This window comes from Chenopodium album, chromosome 18 (genome assembly GCF_948465745.1).
Source record: "Chenopodium album chromosome 18, dcCheAlbu1.1, whole genome shotgun sequence".
Lineage (NCBI taxonomy): Eukaryota > Viridiplantae > Streptophyta > Magnoliopsida > Caryophyllales > Amaranthaceae > Chenopodium > Chenopodium album.
Genome location: NC_137851.1, coordinates 42,319,579 through 42,341,432, shown reverse-complemented (window position 1 = coordinate 42,341,432; position 21,854 = coordinate 42,319,579).

The window sequence follows — 21,854 nt, the reverse complement described above, 5'->3', positions numbered from 1 at the left end:
GATTGTATTTTTTTTGTTGAAGACAATGAAGGACCTCATATTCACTTAATTAACCTTTAATTTCTCTTTTTTCTTCTAATTACCCTCTAAGGCTATGCTCACTTCACCTTATAAAAATAATATTCAGTAAAATAAGTTGAGAATTGAAAAAAATAGGCAAGTGAGAAGCCGTTTTGGAAAGAAATTGCTTTATTTTGATGAAATGGAGAAAAAAACTTAGAAATTAGCTTCTTTTATGTCATTTCAAGTCACATTCACTTATAAATATGTAATTATGATATGGTTTGAGAAAGAATAAGTTCATAAGTTGAGAAATGAAGAAAATAGGCATGTGAGAAGCCATTTCGGCTCTAAATGGGTTTATTTTGATGAAATGGACCCAAGAACTTAGGACTTTGCTTCTTTTATGTCATTTTAAGTCACAATCACTTGTAAATATGTAATTATGAGATGGTTTGAGAAAAAATAAGTTCATAAGTTGAGAATTGAAGAAAATAGGCAAGTGAGAAGCCGTTTTGGAAAGAAATTGCTTTATTTTGATGAAATGGAGAAAAAAACTTAGAAATTAGCTTCTTTTATGTCATTTCAAGTCACATTCACTTAAACATATGTAATTATGATATGGTTTGAGAAAGAATAAGTTCATAAGTTGAGAAATGAAGAAAATAGGCATGTGAGAAGCCATTTCGGCTCTAAATGGGTTTATTTTGGTGAAATAGACCCAAGAACTTAGGACTTTGCTTCTTTTATGTCATTTTAAGTCACAATCACTTATAAATATGTAATTATGAGATGGTTTGATAAAGAATAAGTTCATAAGTTGAGAATTGAAGAAAATAGGCAAGTGAGAAGCCGTTTTGGAAAGAAATTGCTTTATTTTGATGAAATGGAGAAAAAAACTTGGAAATTAGCTATTTTTATGTCATTTCAAGTCACATTCACATATAAATATGTAATTATGATATGGTTTGAGAAAGAATAAGTTCATAAGTTGAGAATTGAAGAAAATAGGCAAGTGAGAAGCCGTTTTGGAAAGAAATTGCTTTATTTTGATGAAATGGAGAAAAAAACTTGGAAATTAGCTACTTTTATGTCATTTCAAGTCACATTCACTTATAAATATGTAATTATGATATGGTTTGAGAAAGAATAAGTTCATAAGTTGAGAAATGAAGAAAATAGGCATGTGAGAAGCCATTCCGCCGAGTGAGTTGAGAAAAAAAAAATATGGATCAAAATTCTTTAAAAAAAAAAAATGCAAATTTCGCCGAGGCCGGAACACCCGAGGGAGCCGCCCCCGCTGCCGGAACAGCGAAGGCAGCCCCCGCCGAGGCCACAGCACCCCCGGCAGCCGCCTGCCGAGGCCGCAGCAGCCCCTGCAGCCTGCTGCCTTGGCTGCAGCAGCCCCGACAGCGGCTGCCTGGGGTGCACCAGCCGAGGCCGCCGCTGCCTCGGCATCGGAGATGGGGGCCGGGGAGTCGTGCTATTTCGGCGGTTTTATTTTCAGAGATGCAGTTAGAGAGTGCCTAATGGTTATTTAAAACAAAAAAAATTGAGAAATACATAAATTACCTCCTTAATCAACCTGACCCACGCACGTGGCCAATCAACGAAGCTACCTATAACTTGCCAAAGCTTTGTTATCTCAACCTCCTCTATCGGTATGGGTAGTGGGATGTCTTCGAACCCCTCAACCACCGAAGCGATCCCAACCGAGTAATGATACGCCACGAGACTCAACTCCATACTATTTGCATGCCCCGGGGCTAGAAGTTCACACCGGGTGTCTTCCTACACAAGTACAAAAAGAAGATAGTTAAATAGGTCTTTTACTACAGCATAGATAATGTAACGAAATTCATTAAGGTAGAGGGTTACAAATCACCTGTAACTCTGGATATTCATGCACCGGTTCAGTGGCACCGGTTCAAACCGGTGCCTTTTGCATTTTTGGCACCGGTTTGGGCTGAACCGGTGCCTTTGTTCTTGGTCTAAAATCCCGCCCATTTCTAGATCGGTTTTGGCCACCGGTTTGGCCTGAACCGGTGCCATTTGGGGGCTGCCTATTGCTATTTTTCTACTAGTGAAATTGAGTTTGGAAAAGCAGTTTGGAGAGGGTAAATTGGAAAAGGAGGGGGGTTGGCTCGATGGTGGAGGTGGGTCGCCGCGGATGGGGGATTCTAGGTGGCAGCTCGGATTGGGGGGGCTATCGCCATGGGAAGGAGAAAGGTAAAGGTAGTTTTTTTTTTCTTAATTTATAAATTAATTTAATTATTAAATAGTTAAGTGAGAATAATTATGGGTAATTAGAAGAAATAATGGGAAATTAGAGGTTAATCGATTGAATAGGAGGATGTAGACACCTAAAAATGCCTTCCAAAAACCAAACCCGATGATGTTCAACCTTTCACCGCTATTATTGGTTGGGTTGAGTATTTAATCTTTGGAGTGCTTAAATCCATATTCAATCCCATATATTTCTTAAACCAACCCAATTCTTATCCTATTTCCCCAAAGCATAACTTATTTTCCACTTTTCGTGTCCACATCACAAAATTGAGCTTAATTGGTTTTGTCACCCTATAATTTTGATCCAAATATTATATGGTTGGATAGGCCTTGAAATAAGCTTTAATTTCCAACGATATATCATAAGCCCAATTCTGATTTAAAATGAAGAAGATATGAACTAAACACTAAACTTGGCCCAAAACCGACACCCTTTCACTAAAACGTCCATATATTAACATCTACAAAAGATTTTGACCTGATTTTTATTGGGCTAGAAATTAGACTTGATAAGATTTCCAACGATATATTATATACCTTATTTCGAGTTATAGATCAAAATTTATCATAGTTTTAAAAACACGTGAAAATTGGAAATTACCGCGCCACGGTAAAAATATCGTGACATGGCAATTTGCGCCGTGACACGTCATTTTCTAGGTACTTATCCCCTCATATTTTCTCTATAAATACGAGACTAATTTCCTTAGTTTTGGGGGCAAAAAATGATTCTTTCTTCCTCCCTTATACACCAACACACATTCTAATTCCTCTCTCTCTTATTCTAAGCCTTAAAGCTATTCTCCTAATTACACCATTCCTTCCCTAAGCACTCCAAGGAGTCCACACAACACCCGAAGTTCCATACTTAAACCAAGGCGTGAAAGCAATTCAAAGGAGCGCGCGGAACGTGAGTAAAATTAATTAATTAATTAATTAATTTTATTGCTAGTATCATGTTAGGTTTATTTTAATATTCTTGATGATTTGACTAATGATATTATTTTTAAATTTCTTCTAATGTCAATGTTGATTATATTATATTTATTGATCACCGTATTGCGTGTTTAAAGGGAATATGTAATTGAATCACGCCTAATAAGATAATTTGGAACCTAGGTTCCTTTTTAATCTTGTTGTTTAATCAAGTGGTCACCAATATTTTAGAATTATGTGTTGCATTAATATTCAACCAATTTATTCTAATATTAGTTTGGAGCAACTTGAATCTTTGTTTTCATGCCTTTAAGATCGCAGGAATACTATTCACTAGAGATGGGCACGGGCCGTGCCGGCAGCACGGCGGCCACTTGTGGGCTGTGGGCCGTGCCGTGAACAAAAAATTGAAATCCGGCATGGGCATGGCGGGCGTCACGGTCGTCGGCACGCCGGCACGGCCCATGCCCAATTATATAAACTTATTTAAATAAGTTTATTTATTTATTTATATAAACTTATTTAATTAAGTTTATTTATACTAACTTATTTAATCTAGTTTATATAAATAATTTATGTTTAAACTCAAACATAAATTATCTATATAAACTTAATTAAATTAAAGTTGTTCAAAAAAAAATATTAATATTAACATAAACATAAATTAATAACATTATTTATATAAACTTAAGTTGTTCAAAAAAATATATATATATATATCGATTTTTTTTATATACATATATATTTAAAAAAATAATCGGGTGGGCCTACGGCCCGGCACGGCCCGCTAGGCACGTGGGCCATATCGTGCCATAGGCTGGGGTGTGCCAAAAGTTGGCACGGCCCGGCACACCCCCCACCCCAGCACACCTAGGCACGGCCCGTGACGGCCCGGCACGACACGATGCCCATCTTTACTTTTCACTATAAGAATCGAGTAGAGGCCAATACGGGCGAATGTGACTCCATGAGTCACTTCGTACCATCATCCCCGATCCTCCTTTCGTGGTTCCAAACCATATGGAGTTAATAATCTCATGGATTATTAATGGAGTGTAATCTTCACAGGTCAATCGTTTTTGCCTATCGTTGTCCCTTAATCGTGGTTGCCTTTAATGATCCGTGAACGTTTTACAATTTTTTTTAAAAACTTGTTGGTGGCTCCCTACTTTCGTTGTCTCTAGTCATATATGTCAATTCCCAATTCCTATGAGTGTCAAGTATATTCACCACATGCTTACGTAGGCGCGCTTCAAACGACGCCTATAGAGGTCCTATGTTGTCTTCAAAAAAAAATTTAGAATTAGGCTTTAAGTTGCCAAAAATATTTACACAAACTATTGGGTGTGGACGTCCGCACCCAACAGTTTGTGCGCCTCATACTATTTTGCTTCTCTTTCTCCCTCTTTCTTCTCTTCCCTTCTCTTTCTCTCTCCCCTGCTCCTCCTTGTTTCTAGATCTAAATTAAAATTAGAAATTCACATCAATTGCATAAACAATTACAATTAATCCAAATGGATATTGTTTCGAAATTTGCTGGTGGTGATTTTGGTGGTGCGACTTGGTGGCGGTTTGGTTGGAGATCGGTTTGGGTACGATTTTGGTGGTGCGATTTTGTAGGGGTAGTTTGGGTGTGGTTAGGGTGTGAATTTGTGGTGGCGATTTGGGTACGCTATGGGTGTGGTTCGGTGGTGAGGTGGCCGGGGAAATTGGTGGGGTATGATAGTGTGAGGATTTGTAGCTGGGTTCGGTGTATCGGTGTTGTACCATTGAAAGAGGAGAGAGAAGGAAATGAAAAAGAGAGGAAGAAAGGGGAAAGAGGAGAGAGAAGGAGATGAAAAAGAGAAGAAGAGCTTCATACGTAGTTGATATCAGCCAACTGTAGACAATTGATTGTGTCTCCCTAAAAACCAAACTCAGTGATGAGTATCTTTCATGTCTTTGATTATCGAGTAAGGTGAAATGGTGAAGAGTCTCGTGAATCTCTCCTTTTCTAATCCCTTTTCTAAAAATGTTTTAATTCAAAAATTATTATTTTTGTGTCCTATTAATAAAAAACTTCCAATCCAGTTTTAGTCTAGTCCATAATCTGGGTTCAATATGTAATATCCCGTATTTTTATACGTATTTTATTTAAAATAAGTATTTGAGAAGTATTTTAATTAAATTGAATTGTTTTATTTAAAGTATTTTAATTATCCATTTTAAATAAGTTTAGAAATATTTATGAAAGGAAAGTTTATTTAATTAATTATTTTAATTAAGTTGGGGTTTAAATTAAGGAAAGTTTTATTTTAGGAAAGTTTGATTAGGGAAGGGATTAGGAAAATTAAAAGAGGAAAGTTTAAGGAGAAGGGTTCCTAGAGAAGGGGTATAAATATTCAACATTTGGGCAAATTAAACTTTGCCCAGAGTAGAAAAACCCAAGGTAAACTTCTCTCCCTTTTCTCTTTATTTTCTTTCTTTTTATTTTTCTTTTTCCCCTTCCCCTTTTTTCGGCTCCCCCTCACCGCCGGCCACCACCACCACCGGTGGGCCGCCGACCACCAGCAGCATCAGCCGCCGACAGCAGGCAGCCACCGGCGCTGGCAGCAGCCATGGTGGCTATCGGCTGCCACCCACCTTTTTCCGAAAAAAAAAAATTATTTTTGTTTTGTTTTAATTTTGTTAAATCTTGAATCTAAATTTTAATTATGGGTTTGTGATTTGATATTATGGTGTTTGATTATAAGTAGTATGTTAAATAAATTTTTAGATTATGTTTTTAATTAAAAAGCCCCAATTTTTGAAACCCTAGATTCTTGAATTATTAATTATTGAAGGATTATGATATATAATGGTTTAAACCTTTGATTTAAGTGTTTTAAGACTTAATTACAGCAAGTTTTCATATAATTATAATGCTGGAATTTTTGGTAGTATGTTAAAAATCAAGTTTCTTTAAGGAATTTTAATTACCCATTAATTGGGGTTAAAGTATGATGTTTTAAATATAATTTCAGCCTATTTTAATTAAATTATGAGGGTTTTATAATAGTATATATTGCTGGAAGTTTGGGTAGAGTGGATTTTAATACTCTTCTATGATTTTAAATTGTAGGAGACTTTGAAGTGGGCGATTTTTATTAGTCGTGGCGATTTTAAGATCATATTCAAGGTACGTTCGCGTACTTAGCATAATTATGTTGATGTAGCAGCATGCTAAATGTGTTTGATTGATTACAAGTAGTATCATGCTAAGTTTGGAATGGAAATTATGATTTGGATGTTATTGGTGATTGAATTATAAAGCATGATTTATTTGTGATGGATTATTGAATGGAAAATAATAGTTTGAAATATTATTTATGAACCACATATTTATTTATGACATGTTAGAGAGCATGTTTAATTAAACTAAATGTTTAATTTGGCTTGGAATATTGAAAAGGAATTTTATTATGGTTCATATAATTTTAATTGATGCTAAGCATGAGGAAAGAGCTATATAAGTGTCTATGAACACGAGGAATAAATGGTATGTTGGTGCCTTAGTGCACTTAAGGTGTTTTTAACACCGAGGGATAGGATTTGTGGCGCTTTATGCGTTTAAGGTGTCTTTGACACCGAGGTAGATTTAAAAAGGGTTCAACATTAAATATTATGTGGTCACTAATTATTCAAGAATAAATCTGGTATATTTGATTGTTTGAGTAATTATTGTTGATTGATTTATTATGGTTAGAGAGTCATCACCAAGTCTAATAATCTGTAAATAACGTAAAGTGAAAGAGATTACGCACCAAAACTCTTGGAACGTATACACCTTGAGTATGAACATATGGGGGGAGTTATGGGGTTTTATATTTAACAATAACTTCTACTGGAGTACAGGACGCTGTACATTCCTTTTATTATTATTATGCGCAGGAATTCCGCCACCTATGTGTGGTTTTTGATGCTGGCACGGTTAGCTCCCGTGTCAGTAACCTCAATTTATTTGGGGGAGGTTAGGGGGAAACCCGTTCGATGCGTAATCAAATTTTTGGGTCTTCTTCCCTATTTAACTTCGAAAATATGAATTAAAAATGAGTCAAAATATTTTTTTTAGTTTGTTCTTTTGTAGGAAAGCAAGGATTAAGGTAAGTGTTATGTGTTTACAGTTTTTAAAAGCATGTTGGTGAGATTGGGTAGGAAAGAATTTGGGCATATAAGTTAGAAACAATCATGTTCTTGTATGCATTAATATTTAGGTTGTGATGTTTGATCATGTTTATGGATTACTTATGAGCATGTATTTATGTGATTAGAGATAAGAAAATTGTTTGATTGAACATTGAACTTAATTCATGCAACAACTGTATTATTTTTCTTTCTTTGGGAAAGGGAATTCTTTTCTAAGTCTTTTCTTTACAGGATGCCGAATCTTCCTAGCAGATACACCAAATTAGGCACTCTCACTAAGAAACCTAATGAACATCCCTATGATTATGTTCAAAAGATTCGTTTTTACTGTTCCTACAGGAGCAATGTTTTAAGAGACAGAGTTTTTGATAGCCCCGATCGTATATCAGCAATGATTGTCCGTTGTTTGCCTGATGAGCCTCCCTATTATGCTGTCAAAGCCAAATTTAATGATTTTCACTTACCAGGGGACATCCCAAATTATTACAAATATAGAGACTTTTATGGACAGTGGTACCCTGATTACAGTTGTTTGATTTCCTACCTTGTTAAGGTAGAAAAAGCCCATTGCCGACAACTCAACCTTCCATACCATGATTACTACTATGAAAACCCAGTGGTGCAAAATCCCCCTTTTTCTAGTCAGCAGTCAGAGAGTTCTTCTTCTTCTTCTTCTTCTCAGGGTGGCCAAGCAGAAAATGGAGAGCAAGGGGAGGTAGATAGTTAACTCATGGAGACTTCTAACCTAAATCCACCTCCAACTCCAATCGTTATAGAAATTCCTTCTGATGAGGAGGAAGAGGGAGAGTTTGTGCAAGTAGAACCTGAGCCAGAGTCACCTGAACCAATGGAGGAGGAAGATGATCCGGAATTCGACCCTGGTAGCTACAAGCAGTCGGCAGATAAAAGTGACAACATCCGAAAGGACTAACTTTTATAATGTTCCACATGATGGATACTCGATTTTAATTACAGTTATTTCTATTGTTATTATTTCAGTTTTAAATTAATAAGTGGCATGACCACGTTGAGTCGGTAACTTATGTAGTACATAAGTTTCTAAAACTCAATTTTATTTCAGTAATTCTAGTTTATTTTAATTAATAAAAGTCTTATTTATTTCTTTGTTAAATTATTTATACTATTAATAAATATTTCATCTTATTTTCAAAATCTTCAATTTCACGTCACTATCCCAATAGCCAAAAATTCCAAGCAAATTAATTCCAATAAATCATTTCTAAGCTGTGGGGGTCTATGGGAATTACTTTTTATTATTTATGTGATGCTTTATTAAATGCATGGTTGATTAGCAATCAATAATTGATTGACAAAGCTACAAATTTAGTGAATTTTTAGCTTTTGCTATCCCGATTTGTTAGCTTCAAATTTTACTGTGAATGTTTCGAGGGTCTTAAGCAATAGGCGAGTGTATGCCTTGAGAGCTAACTAAATCCATATCTAATATAAACCCTTGATCTTAATTCAGGAGAAGCAAAATGGCAGGGGGAAGTGGTAACAACAATGATGGAGGTGATTTGAGTGAGGTTGTGAGACAGTTAGCAGTTGTAGCCCAACAGTTGCCCAGGAACTCAACCAACAATGGGGATGCTCAGGGTGAGCTTTTCAAGAAGGTGGCCCAAAGTAAACCACTAACCTATCAAGGAGAGCCTGACCCTACCATACTGGAAAATTGGTTAAGGGAGTTTGAGAAGTTGTTTGGTGCAGTTGGGTGCCTAGAAAATTCTAAGGTGGGTTGTGCTACTTATTACTTAAGAGGTGAAGCTGACCTTTGGTGGAAACAAAATGAAGCGACTATTAGAGCACTACCAGGATTCAATTGGATCAAATTCCAAGAAAAAGTGAGAGATAAGTTCTACCCTAGCTTCTTACAGAAGCAAAAGGCTAAGGAGTTCTCAAACCTTAGGATGGAGAAGATGTCAGTGACTGAATACTATACTAAGTTTATTGAGCTGTCTCGTTTTGCTGAGGAGTCGGTTACTACGGAGAAGGCAAAGGCTAGGAAGTTTGAGAGTGGTTTGACTACTGATTTGCAGTTAAAATTGTGCGGTCAGGTGTTTGAAACTTTGGATGAAGTGTATGGGAGGGCCGCACACCTTTATGCATTGGAGGAGAAGAAAAAGAAAGAGTTAGCTGAGATAGAAGGGAAAGAAAAGAGAAAGGAAATTGGGCAGAATTCTGGGAACCAACAGGGTACCAGAACAATTTCAAGAAGCAGAAATACCATCACAACAACAACTTCCACAACAACAACAATAATTCCCAAAATAACAATCGTCAAGGAGGACGTAACTTCAATGGAGGGGCTAGAAACAATAACCAAGGGAGTAACAGAAATGAGAGGCGTTATTTTTGCAAGAGATGCAAGAATAACCATCCTAGAAAGGACTGTGATGGAAATCTAGTTGCTTGTCGTGCTTGCAACAAGTTGGGGCATAGGGAGTATGAGTGTTTCTCCAAAGGCTCTAATGGGAATAAGCAGAACAATAATTCAGGAGGGACCCAAAGGAACTTTTAGGGAAACAACAATAACTTCAATGGAAATAAGGGAACGCAGCAGAATGGAGCAAAGAACAGCAATAACAGCAACAATGGGAATAATCAGCAGAAAAGTGGAACGGCAAAAAAACTGAGTGTGTTGAGTAGGCATGAGGCTGATTCCACGAAAGATGTCATCACTGGTACTTTTTCTATAAACTCTATTCCTGTTAAAGTTTTATTTGATTTTGGTGCAACTTTTTCTTTTATCTCGAAGAGAATTGTTTCAAAACTTAAAGACTGTTTGAAAACAATGTAAGTCTTAGATTTACCAATAACCATTCCGACGGGTGGGGTAGTAAATTGTACCAAAACCTTTAGGAATGTACCTTTAGGGATCGAAGGGAAAGTGTTTCAGTCTGACCTAATCGAGTTTGGGTTAAAAGATTTTGATGTCATCCTAGGAATGGATTGGTTGAGCAAGTATAGTGCTGAAATAAGTTGTCGGTCACAGAAAGTAAAAATGACCACAAGTGAGGATGAGGCAGTGACTTATTGGATGCATGGAAAAGCCAAATGTCCTAGGTTGATTTCTGTGTTGAAATTGGCAAAATATATGAAAAAGGGACATCCAGTGTACTTCTGTAGTGTGAGAAACATGGATCATGAGGAGGTAACTAAGCCAGAAGATATAGAGGTGGTGAATGAGTTTCTGGATGTATTTCCGGACGAAATCCCTGGAATGCCACCCAGGAGAGCAATTGATTTCACTATAGATCTAGTCCGAGGGACGGCGCCAATATCCAAAGCACCATATCGAATGGCACCTACAGAAATGAGTGAATTGAAGGAGCAATTACAGGACTTGTTAGACAAGGGATACATCAGACCGAGTGCATCTCCTTGGGGAGCACCAGTTCTGTTTGTTAAGAAGAAAGATGGGAGCATGAGGTTGTGCATTGATTACAGAGAATTGAATAAGGTGACAATAAAGAACAAATATCGACTTCCAAGGATTGATGATTTGTTTGATCAGTTGAAAGGCGCGATTGTGTTTTCTAAGATTGACTTGCGATCCGGATATCACCAGTTGAGAATTGCAGACGAAGACATTCCTAAAACTGCATTTAAGACGAGGTATGGGCACTACGAGTTTACAGTAATGCCATTTGGATTGACTAATGCTCCGGCAATTTTTATGGATTTGATGAACAGGGTGTTTCATCAATTTATGGACAAATTTGTAGTAGTGCTCATAGATGATATATTGGTGTATTCGAAGATCAAAGAGGAGCATGTAGAACACCTGAGAGCAATTCTGCAAACACTGAGAGAAAACAATATTTATGCAAAGTTCTCTAAGTGTGAATTTTGGTTGGAAAAAAAGCATTCTTAGGTCATTTTGTGTCTAAGGATGGAGTGGAAGTAGATCCAACCAAAATTGAAACTGTGAAGGGTTGGCCTACGCCCAAAATAGTGTCTGATGTTCGGAGTTTCCTAGGTTTAGCAGGATATTATAGGCATTTTGTGAAAGACTTCTCGAAGATTGCTAAACCTATGACTACTCTTATGAAGAAGGACAAGAAGTTTGAGTGGGATGATAAGTGTGAAGAAGCATTCCAACTCTTGAAAGAGAGACTGATTACAACACCAGTGCTGACTCTGCCAGACGATAGTGGGATTTATGATGTGTATAGTGATGCATCAAAGAATGGTTTGGGGTGTGTGCTTATGCAAAATGGGAAGGTAATTGCATACGCATCAAGGCAGTTAAAGACCCATGAGGTGAATTATCCAACCCATGATTTGGAACTTTATCTTTGCACTAAAGATCTGGCGTCATTACTTGTACGGAGTGAAATGTAGGATTTACACAGACCATAAGAGCTTGAAGTACATTTTCACTCAAAAGGATTTGAACTCTCGACAAAGGAGATGGTTAGAGTATACGACGGATTAAGACTTAGACATACAGTATCATGAAGGAAAAGCAAATGTAGTTGCAGATGCTCTAAGTCGTAAAACCAGTCATGGATTGAATACTTTGGTAGTGGCTAATGAGTTATGTAGGGAAATGAGTATAATGAACTTAGAAGTTGTATAATGGGGAGTATCAGCTGGCATTCTTGCAAACTTGACTATCCAACCAACCATATTCGATGAAATAAGAGAAAACCAGGTAGGAGATGTGAAATTGGTTAGGATTCGTGAGAAAATAAAGCAAGGCAAAGCTACAGATTTCAGAATTCATGAAGATGGAAGTTTGAGGTACAAAGGTCGATGGTGTGTACCTCAAAAGTGCGAGGAAGTGAAGAGAAAGCTAATGGAAGAAGGACACAATACACCCTATTCAGTACACCCAGGAGGAGATAAGCTATACAAGGACTTGAAAAAGGTGTATTGGTGGCCTAGGATGAAGAATGAAGTTGCGGAAATTGTAGCAAAGTGTCTGACTTGCCAAAAAGTGAAAATAGAGCACAAGAGACCCCCAGGGAACTGTGCAATCATTGGAAATTCCTTGATGGAAGTGGGACTGTATTTCAATGGATTTTGTGACTTGCCTTCCAAAATCAAAGAGTGGAAATGATACCATTTGGGTAGTGGTGGACAGACTTACCAAATCTGCGATGTTTATACCAATGAAGGAGACTTGGAAGATGGAACAACTTGCAAAAGCTTACATTAAGAATGTTGTGAGATTACATGGAGTTCCAAAGGATATTGTGTCTGACAGAGATTCCAGTTTTCTTTCAAAATTCTGGAAAAGCGTACAGGAAAACTTTGGTACGACACTTAAGATGAGTACATCGTTTCACCCTGCCACAGATGGGCAAACTGAAAGAACCATTCAAACCTTGGAGGACATGTTGAGAGCTTGTGTTATAGACTTCCAAGGAGGATGGGAGGATAGCTTGGATTTGATTGAATTTTCCTACAATAATAGTTATCATGCGAGCATAGGAATGGCTCCATTTGAGGCATTGTATGGGAGGAAGTGTCGTAGTCCAGTTTGTTGGAACGATATAAGTGAAACACTAATTCTAGGGCCTCAAATGATCGAGGATACAGTGAAACAAGTAAGGGAAATTCAAGCTAGGATTCAAGCAGCTCGAGATCGTCAAAAGAGCTACGCAGATATGAAGCGTAGAGAGGAGGAGTTTGAAGTTGGTGACAAGGTATTATTAAAGGTATCACCAATGAAGGGAGTAATGAGATTTGGAAAGAAAGGAAAACTGAGCCCAAAGTACATTGGTTCATATGAAATACTGCAAAGAATAGGCAAAGTAGCTTATAGGTTGGCCTTACCTATGGAGCTAAGCAAGGTGCACGATGTATTCCATGTGTCTCAATTACGACGGTACATACCTGATAAATCTCATGTGCTACAACCTGAAACCATTGAGCTAGACCAAAGTTTAACATATGAGGAGAGACCTGTCAAAATTCTTGACAGTAAAGTGCGTAGTACACGCAATAAGAATGTTAGGATTGTGAAAGTGCTATGGTCTAACCAAGAATATGAGGAAGCCACTTGGGAGGCAAAAGATGAAATGAAAAAGAAATACCCAGAGTTGTTTCAGGTATGTTGAGTTACGGGGACGTAACTCGTTTTCTTTTAGGGGGGTAGAATGCGGTAGAATTTCGCGCTTTTTCCCTACATTTTCAGTTATTTTTGTGCTTTTTGCACAATTTAAGCGAGTATTTTGAGTTATTGTGTTCTCAAAGAGACACAAAAGGTAAAAGTATGACAAAAAGTACAGCAATATTATACTAAGTGAGGAAAAAAAAACTGTGAATTTTGGTTCCCAAGTTTCGGGACGAAACTTCTTTTAAGGAGGGTAGACTGTAATACCCCGAATTTTTATACGTATTTATTTAAAATAAGTATTTGAGAAGTATTTTAATTAAATTGAATTGTTTTATTTAAAGTATTTTAATTATCCATTTTAAATAAGTTTGGAAATATTTATGAAAGGAAAGTTTATTTAATTAATTATTTTAATTAAGTTGGGGTTTAAATTAAGGAAAGTTTTATTTTAGGAAAGTTTGATTAGGGAAGGGATTAGGAAAATTAAAAGAGGAAAGTTTAGGGAGAAGGGTTCCTAGAGAAGGGGTATAAATATTCAACACTTGGACAAATTAAACTTTGCCCAAAGTGGAGAAAACCCAAGGTAAACTTCTCTCCCTTTTCTCTTTATTTTCTTTCTTTTTATTTTTCTTTTTCCCCTTCCCCTTTTTTCGGCTCCCCCTCACCGCCGGCCACCAGCAGCATCAGCCGCCGGCAGCAGCCGTGGTGGCTGTCGGTTGCCACCCACCTTTTTCCGAAAAAAAAAAATTATTTTTGTTTTGTTTTAATTTTGTTAAATCTTGAATCTAAATTTTAATTATGGGTTTGTGATTTGATATTATGGTGTTTGATTATAAGTAGTATTGTTAAATAAATTTTTAGATTATGTTTTTAATTAAAAAGCCCCAATTTTTGAAACCCTAGATTCTTGAATATTATGTGGTCACTAATTAAATATTATGTGGTCACTAATTATTCAAGAATAAATCTGGTATATTTGATTGTTTGAGTAATTATTGTTGATTGATTTATTATGGTTAGAGAGTCATCACCAAGTCTAATAATCTGTAAATAACGTAAAGTGAAAGAGATTACGCACCAAAACTCTTGGAACGTATACACCTTGAGTATGAACATATGGGGAGAGTTATGGGGTTTTATATTTAACCATAACTTCTACTGGAGTACAGGACGCTGTACATTCCTTTTATTATTATTATGCGCAGGAATTCCGCCACCTATGTGTGGTTTTTGATGTTGGCACGGTTAGCTCCTGTGTCAGTAACCTCAATTTATTTGGGGGAGGTTAGGGGGAAACCCGTTCGATGCGTAATCAACGCTAAATAAATTATGTAGGTGTCTAGTTGTAAAGTTTTATTGAATGATGTATGCTTGAAAAACAGGTGCAACAAGGTAAGTTGAATGTTGTTAGGAAATCACATGTTAGTGTGTTATTTACGCTTATGTACTCAGCTTTGCTGATTGTGTGTTTTGTGTGTTTGTTGGCCTTGTCTGTATCTTGGCCCTATGATGACCCATTTATAGTGGAGAGTAGTGGAAACAAGTAGAGATAAGCCTTTCAGGTGATGAAGCATATTCATGATGGGCATGAGTGAAGAGCGAATCATGCTAGTTTCCATAAGTATATGATGTGTTTAATGCTTTACCTATTTATGATATTATTATTTTTTAGACTAACGCAAAGTTTTAAAGTTGGTTTGGTTTTAATAAGGGCCTATAACGGTTCCAAGTTGTAGGTTGATTTTATTTTACTTCGTTTGACTTTGGTTTTGACTTTGTTTTCGTTGGTTGACTTTTCAAGTTGACTTGGTTTGAATTGTTTTGAAATTAGTCTTCCGCTGTGTGTCTTTGATATTTGCCTTAGCCATTTTCACGGTGGCGGTAATGTCTTAGATATTCCTATTTGAAGTTTTAACAGGGCAAAATAGGTATTTTAAAAGAAAGGAATTTTTAGGGTGTTACACAATAATTGTGTAGTTGGATGGGGCTTGAAAGGGCTTGAAAAAATCTTTCCAACGATATATTATAAGCCCAAATCCGAGTTATAACGAAAAAGTTATGGCTAAATTAAATTGGGCCCAAACCGAGCTTTATATGCGGACCCTATGATTAGGGGTGTTCGCGGTGCGGTTTGGATCATAAACTGCACTAAACCGCAAAAGTGCGGTTTGTAATTTTTTCAACCGCAACTTTAAAAAAACCGCACCGCAAAATGCGGTTTGGTGCGGTGCAGTTTGCGGTTTAACCGTAATTTATTAAAATTGTAATTATTCTTTTTTAAACAAAACTTTTATTTTATTTTATAATTATTAGTTTATAATTTAAGTATTAAACTCTTTTTATTAACCTTTAATTAAATAATAGTTAAAGTTTAGCTCATATATTTTAGTTCTTTTATATAATTATAATGAAAATATAGTATAAAAATCGCAAACCGCATTAAAGTGCGGTTTACGGTGCGGTTTGGTCTCAATATTTTTGAAAACCGCACCAACCCGCAAACCGCGGTTTGGTCATTTTTTAAAACCGCACCGCGATTTTCAAACCGCAAAATTGCAGTTTGGTTTGCGGTTTGGTGCGGTCTAAACCGCACTATGTACAACCCTACCAATGATCATGTGGAGGGTCCATTAATATTAATTATGTTTCTAAAACCGATAGGATTTATCTTAAGCTTCTAGAATTATCTAAAAGGTTGTTTTAATTTCTAAAGGCATTAGGATTGATTATTAGTTTCTAGAATCTTCTAGAAGATTCTAATTATCCTGTTTTTGAAAAGATAATGATTAAGAATTTTATTTCGGATAAAACAAGTGTTTTTAATAGATTTAATTCTGATAAGATAAGGATAAGTATGGATATTCGACTAACCCAATTTGATTAAAAGTCGGACTCTGTACGAATCTTATCTTCTGAAAAATATCGCGTAGCGATATCGCCATCACGATGCGATGAATCCATCGCCACGCGATGAAACCTGTTTTATTCCAGATGCAATTCAGATCGCTTTATGATCTTTTCGGTCGTTTTTCTCTATAAATACGGGAGGATTTTCCCGTTTTCATTCACCAACAATCATCATCATCATCTCTCTCTCTAAGCTAAAGCTTGTTCTTTCTTTTTCCCTCTTGATTTTCTAAGCCTTAGTCTAAACACATCACAAACACCATACGTCCTTCATGAGACTCAAATACACCAAGCTAACTCAAAATTGCCTTAGACCACGACGTACGTGCACTAGTAGAAAAAGTGTTATTCGTAACTGGCGAAATCGACTTTTTGTAACTGGCATTGTTGGTTGCGAATGCCACCGTGACAACTAGTAAAAATTATTCGTAACCGGCTAATATTAGTTACAAATAATTTACTATTCGTAACTGGCTTACCCTAACGCCAGTTACAAAAAGTTTATTTTCCAAGGTAGAAAGCATACTATTTGTAACTGGCATTAAGTTACGCCGGTTACAATTAGGGTATTATTAGTAACTGGCAAATCTTAACGCCGGTTACGAATATATATATTTTTATTTTTTTAAAAAAATACTATTAGTAACTAGAATTAGATTACGCCAGTTACTAATAAATAAATAATTTTTTTAATAAATATTTGATTCGAATTCAAGAATGGTAATATATCCTACCAAATGTCCCATCGTCAAATGGGTTACAACCTGTTACAATTCAACCAACAAAACACGTACTCCGAATACGTCCATATAACTTAAATTCACCCACAACATACAACACAAACACTCCAAACCACACAACTTGAATTATTCATCCACAACAATACAGTGCAACAAAATTAACTATACTTTCCAAAAAACAATTAAAACTTGAATAAAAAAAATTGATTTATAATTTAGAAATGTAATAACAATAACCAATAGGCTAAATAAAAGTACAAATATAGAAAAGTGTTATATTGTCTTATTAAGCTAAATGCGACTAATCATAACATCGATTAATAAGATAACTAGTCTTTCAACAAAAGATTAAGCCTAAAAAACTTAGCCCATTGTTCTCGAATCTCATCCAATTCTACATCGTTGTAGGCTGCAAGTCTTGCCAAATACTCCTGCAAATATTAAAAACAAATATGTGTCTATAATACTTTATAAAAATAAAAAACATCAACCAAACCTCGTATAAAGCATTTTAGCTTGCAAAGAAGAGGTAAATTCATCACTAACCTCTTTCAAATTTCCCTTGCATGCAATCGCTATGGAAAGGTACTATCTCATACATATATCTCATTTCATAATAAGCACATTCGGTCCGCAACTATCAACTTGCTCTTTGGTTTGCACCAACTCATTATCCGCCTTTTTTGCCAAAGTAATAACCTTCAAGAAAAGATAAATATTAATATAATTAAGTTACAAATATCTTAGATCATTACGTGCGATCAATGTATTAAGACTAAATCAATGTATTAATATAATATTTGTAATTGGAGTTTGTAAGCTAGTTACAAATGTTTTGGTCAAAGTTTATTTGACTTAATATTTATAACTGGCATTTATTTAGTCAATTACTAATAAAACTTCAAACAATGATAAACCACATATTAGTAATTGACATTTACTATGCCGATTACTAATGTCATGAAATTAGTAATTGGCATTATCTTAGTCGGTTACTATTGATGCTTTCGTAACTAGCATAACATACGCCAGTTACTAATAGGGCGTTACAAATAGCATTTTTTCTACTAGTGGTGAAAGGTTGATAATTCCTAGGGTTTGGTCCCAAATCTATATTTCAATTATTATTATTTTATTGTTTAATTTAATATTTTATTGAAGTTTACTAACGTGTGTATTGTTTTAATAGAATGAGGTATGAGGCTTCAATGTGAGTAATTCAATTGTTCTATTCCTTTAGAAATCATGCTTGGATTATTATTTTAATTCCTAGTACATGTTAGGATGTCTTTATAATTTCAAGTATCATGTTGGGATGTTTTTATTTCTTTCTAGTATCATGTTAGGTTTGGAATAGAGCTTTGATTTTAATTATTTAGTGACATGCTAGGGTTTGTTATTAATCATGTTAGTATCATGCCTATGATCTTACTAATTATATTATGCTTTGAGAATAATTTTATGATGATGATTGTTGTATCAATAATTTTATGTTGCTTGATTTATTGTTATTGCTTGATAACGCCTTTCTTGCAGATTTAAAGAAAATTTAATTTATACTTGAAATCACGTCCAATAATATAATTAATAATTTGATTTAGGCTTAATATGATTTTAATTCAAGTGATCACCAATAATAGATTTATTTGTGCATTAATAATCAACCAAAGTAGATTAAATATGCTTAAGATTCATTTATTGGATGCATGTTGATTGAAAAACGCACATTGATATTATAAGAATAAAGTAGAAGCCTATTTATGGCGGGTTCAATCTCTTTTAGGTTGGATTCGTACCATCATCCCCGAATATTCAGTCATGGTTCCGGGCCACTATAGAGTTAACGATCTCTGTGATCGTGAATGGGGTGTAACCTTCACTCCCGTGGACGGTTAACAAGTTCCTAAAACTTGTTAGCGACTCTTTTGCTCTAGCTTCTTTCCCTTTTGAAAGGAATGGTGTCCTTCGAACAAGTGTATTATTCCGATGGAGGGTTCGGAATTATTAGAAAGCTAATTATTCAGTGAGGTCAAGTGATCGGAATGAATAATTAATATTATAGCTTAATCTTGACTGAACCCTTCGGATCACACCCAAGCAACTAGCGAACCGAAGAGACGAATTAATCGGAAGGAATTAATGAGTCGCCCGAGTAATTAATATTTAGACGTCGGAAATTCGAGCTTGGAGCGTCGAAACCGAGCGTTGAAAGTCGAGTCGAAAATAATAAAAGACGAGACGAGAAAAACTAATAAATCAACAAATTCCCAAAATACCCCTAGCATCGGAATGCCCCGGGTAAACCGAGTGCTAGGGGCATGGTGGCTAGCATGCGCACCAAGCCGAGCCTATGGCTGGCTGGTGCGTGCTAGCGCACTATGCTAGCATGGCTGCCGCGGCCATGTTCGTATAGGGCCAGCAGCAGCCCACACATATGGTGCAAGGCCTGCTGGGCGAGGGAGCTAGTAGTAGCCCACGGCTGCAGCAACCCGCACACGCGTGCTGGGTTTGCTTGCCGTGGGTAGCCTCACGCAAGGGAGCAAGCATGGCAGCCCACTTAAGGTGCCTTGGTGCCCAAGTGGGGCGCCATGTGGCGCATAGCAAGAGAAGGTGAGAGGTGTGAGGTGGCCGGTTTTTACAAGGAGAGTGGGGAGCAAGTTTAGTCCCCCCCCCTCCTCCTCAAATGGTCCTCCTCATGTGAGCTTAACACTCGTTGATTTATTAGTAGCTTGCTTATTTATTTTATTTTAGATTTAAAATATAATGGATAAAATCAAAATCTCCCACATGGAAAGATGATGGGAATTTTGAAAGCCTTTGCCTATAGATACCAACCTAAGGAGTTGGGAATTCTTCACTTGAGTAAGCGTTGAAAAAGGCATCACAGTGTGAAAACCTTTGAACACTAATTACTCGGGTTTTGAGGTCGGGCCTTGCTAACTCCAAGGAAATAGACCAAGTTTGGTGCTCGCGTTGCGGGTGGACTTCGAAGGAGGTCGCCATGTGAGCGGGACTTAAGGGCTTTCAAGTAAGAGCTCGTTTTGTTGAGCGAAGCACGCTTCAAAGGTAATAATTTCTTACTTAGTCTTGTGTTTATGTTAATTATGCTTATGGTTATAATTATTGTGAGTTTTGTTTTGGGGTCGGTTTCCTTCCGCGGTGGGTCGGACTCACCAAAACCCAACACCTTTGGACGCCACCATGCTTAAAGTATGATCACAGTGAGGTTCAAAGTTGAGTGTTGAAATATTCCCTACACCAACAATATGTCATTTGTTGTTAATCATATGTTAATAATATAAATTATGTTGTTAATCATATTAGCCAACAAATGACGCATATCAGCCATTAAAATAAGCATATCAAGTTATCAACCAATTAAAGTTTGATATCAATCAATATTAGGGGCATATAAGACATTAATAAAAACGTATCAGCCAACAAAAGGAACCTATCAGCCAACAAGAGTAATATATCTGCAAACAAGACTAAGATATTAGCAAACAAAAGGTACTTATCAACCAAGAGACAGAACATATTGTAACACCCTTGAAATTCTCCCCCCCCCCCTCTTTTTAAATACTTGTGTTACTCTTTTAAAATACAAAATAGGAAATAAACAAGGCATTACCGCCACCATGATAATGATTAAGGCATTTATCAAAGATACACAGCGGAAGACATTTTCAAAACCTTTCAAAACAAAGTCATATATATATATATATATATATATAATTATCTACTAAAGATATTAGAGAGGAGAAAGGATGGAGAGAAGACCACTGGTGGTGGAACCGGCTGGGCGGCGACGGCAGGTCGCCGACAACGGTAAGTGGCTACGTAGCAGGTGGTCCAGCGACTGGATGGGTAACATGGCAGCATCAAGTGTGGGCTGCACACTCATGTGAAGGAGAAAGAAAGAGTTAAGGAAAAAGAAAGAAAAAGAGAAAATAAAATAAAATAAAATACTCCTACCATTTGACTTTTGTGTGGGGAAATTTTGGGAATAAATGGAGTATTTATAGTGTATAGTAGGTTAAAGTGATATTTAGGCTTCGTGAAATAGTGATATGAGGAAGGAAATATTTAGCGCAATTATGAAAATAGAATAAATGGGCTTGTTATGAAACGCCCGGTTCACGAGGTTCCACCACTACAGGACCCATGGCCGAGTGGTTTAAGGCGTAGCATTGGAACTACTATGTAGGCTTTTGTTTACCGAGGGTTTGAATCCCTCTTTTTCCGTACCTTCCCCTAATTCACTAACGTTATCGACCGCAAGCAAAGCGATTCCCGTTGACTGAGAACCAAAAAAGCAGTGGCCCGGCTGCTGGTGGAACTCCCCAGGAATGCTACAATTGCTTCAACAGGAGCTACAACTGGAGGCCAATAAAGACTAGCACCGGATTCTTTCAAAGATAAAGACTAGCTGTAGATTTAATTGCTGCTTTTTCTAAAAGAGGAGAATAGCGCCTTAACGCAAGCACTAAGTAATTTCATTTCTTTACCTGAATTCCTTTTAAAGCAGACATGTGGATATAAAAAAATAAATAGAATTTCTAGAATAGAGGAAGATTAATGTGCAATTGATTCCGCTCATGAACTCTTAAACGAGAAGATTCCTAGCTACTGAGGAACAGGGATCTCGAATCAATCAATTCTTGGGTTAAAGAAGTAAATCAGTCCGAAATGCTATGGATAGATTGGCTATATTGGAGCAAGCTAATTAT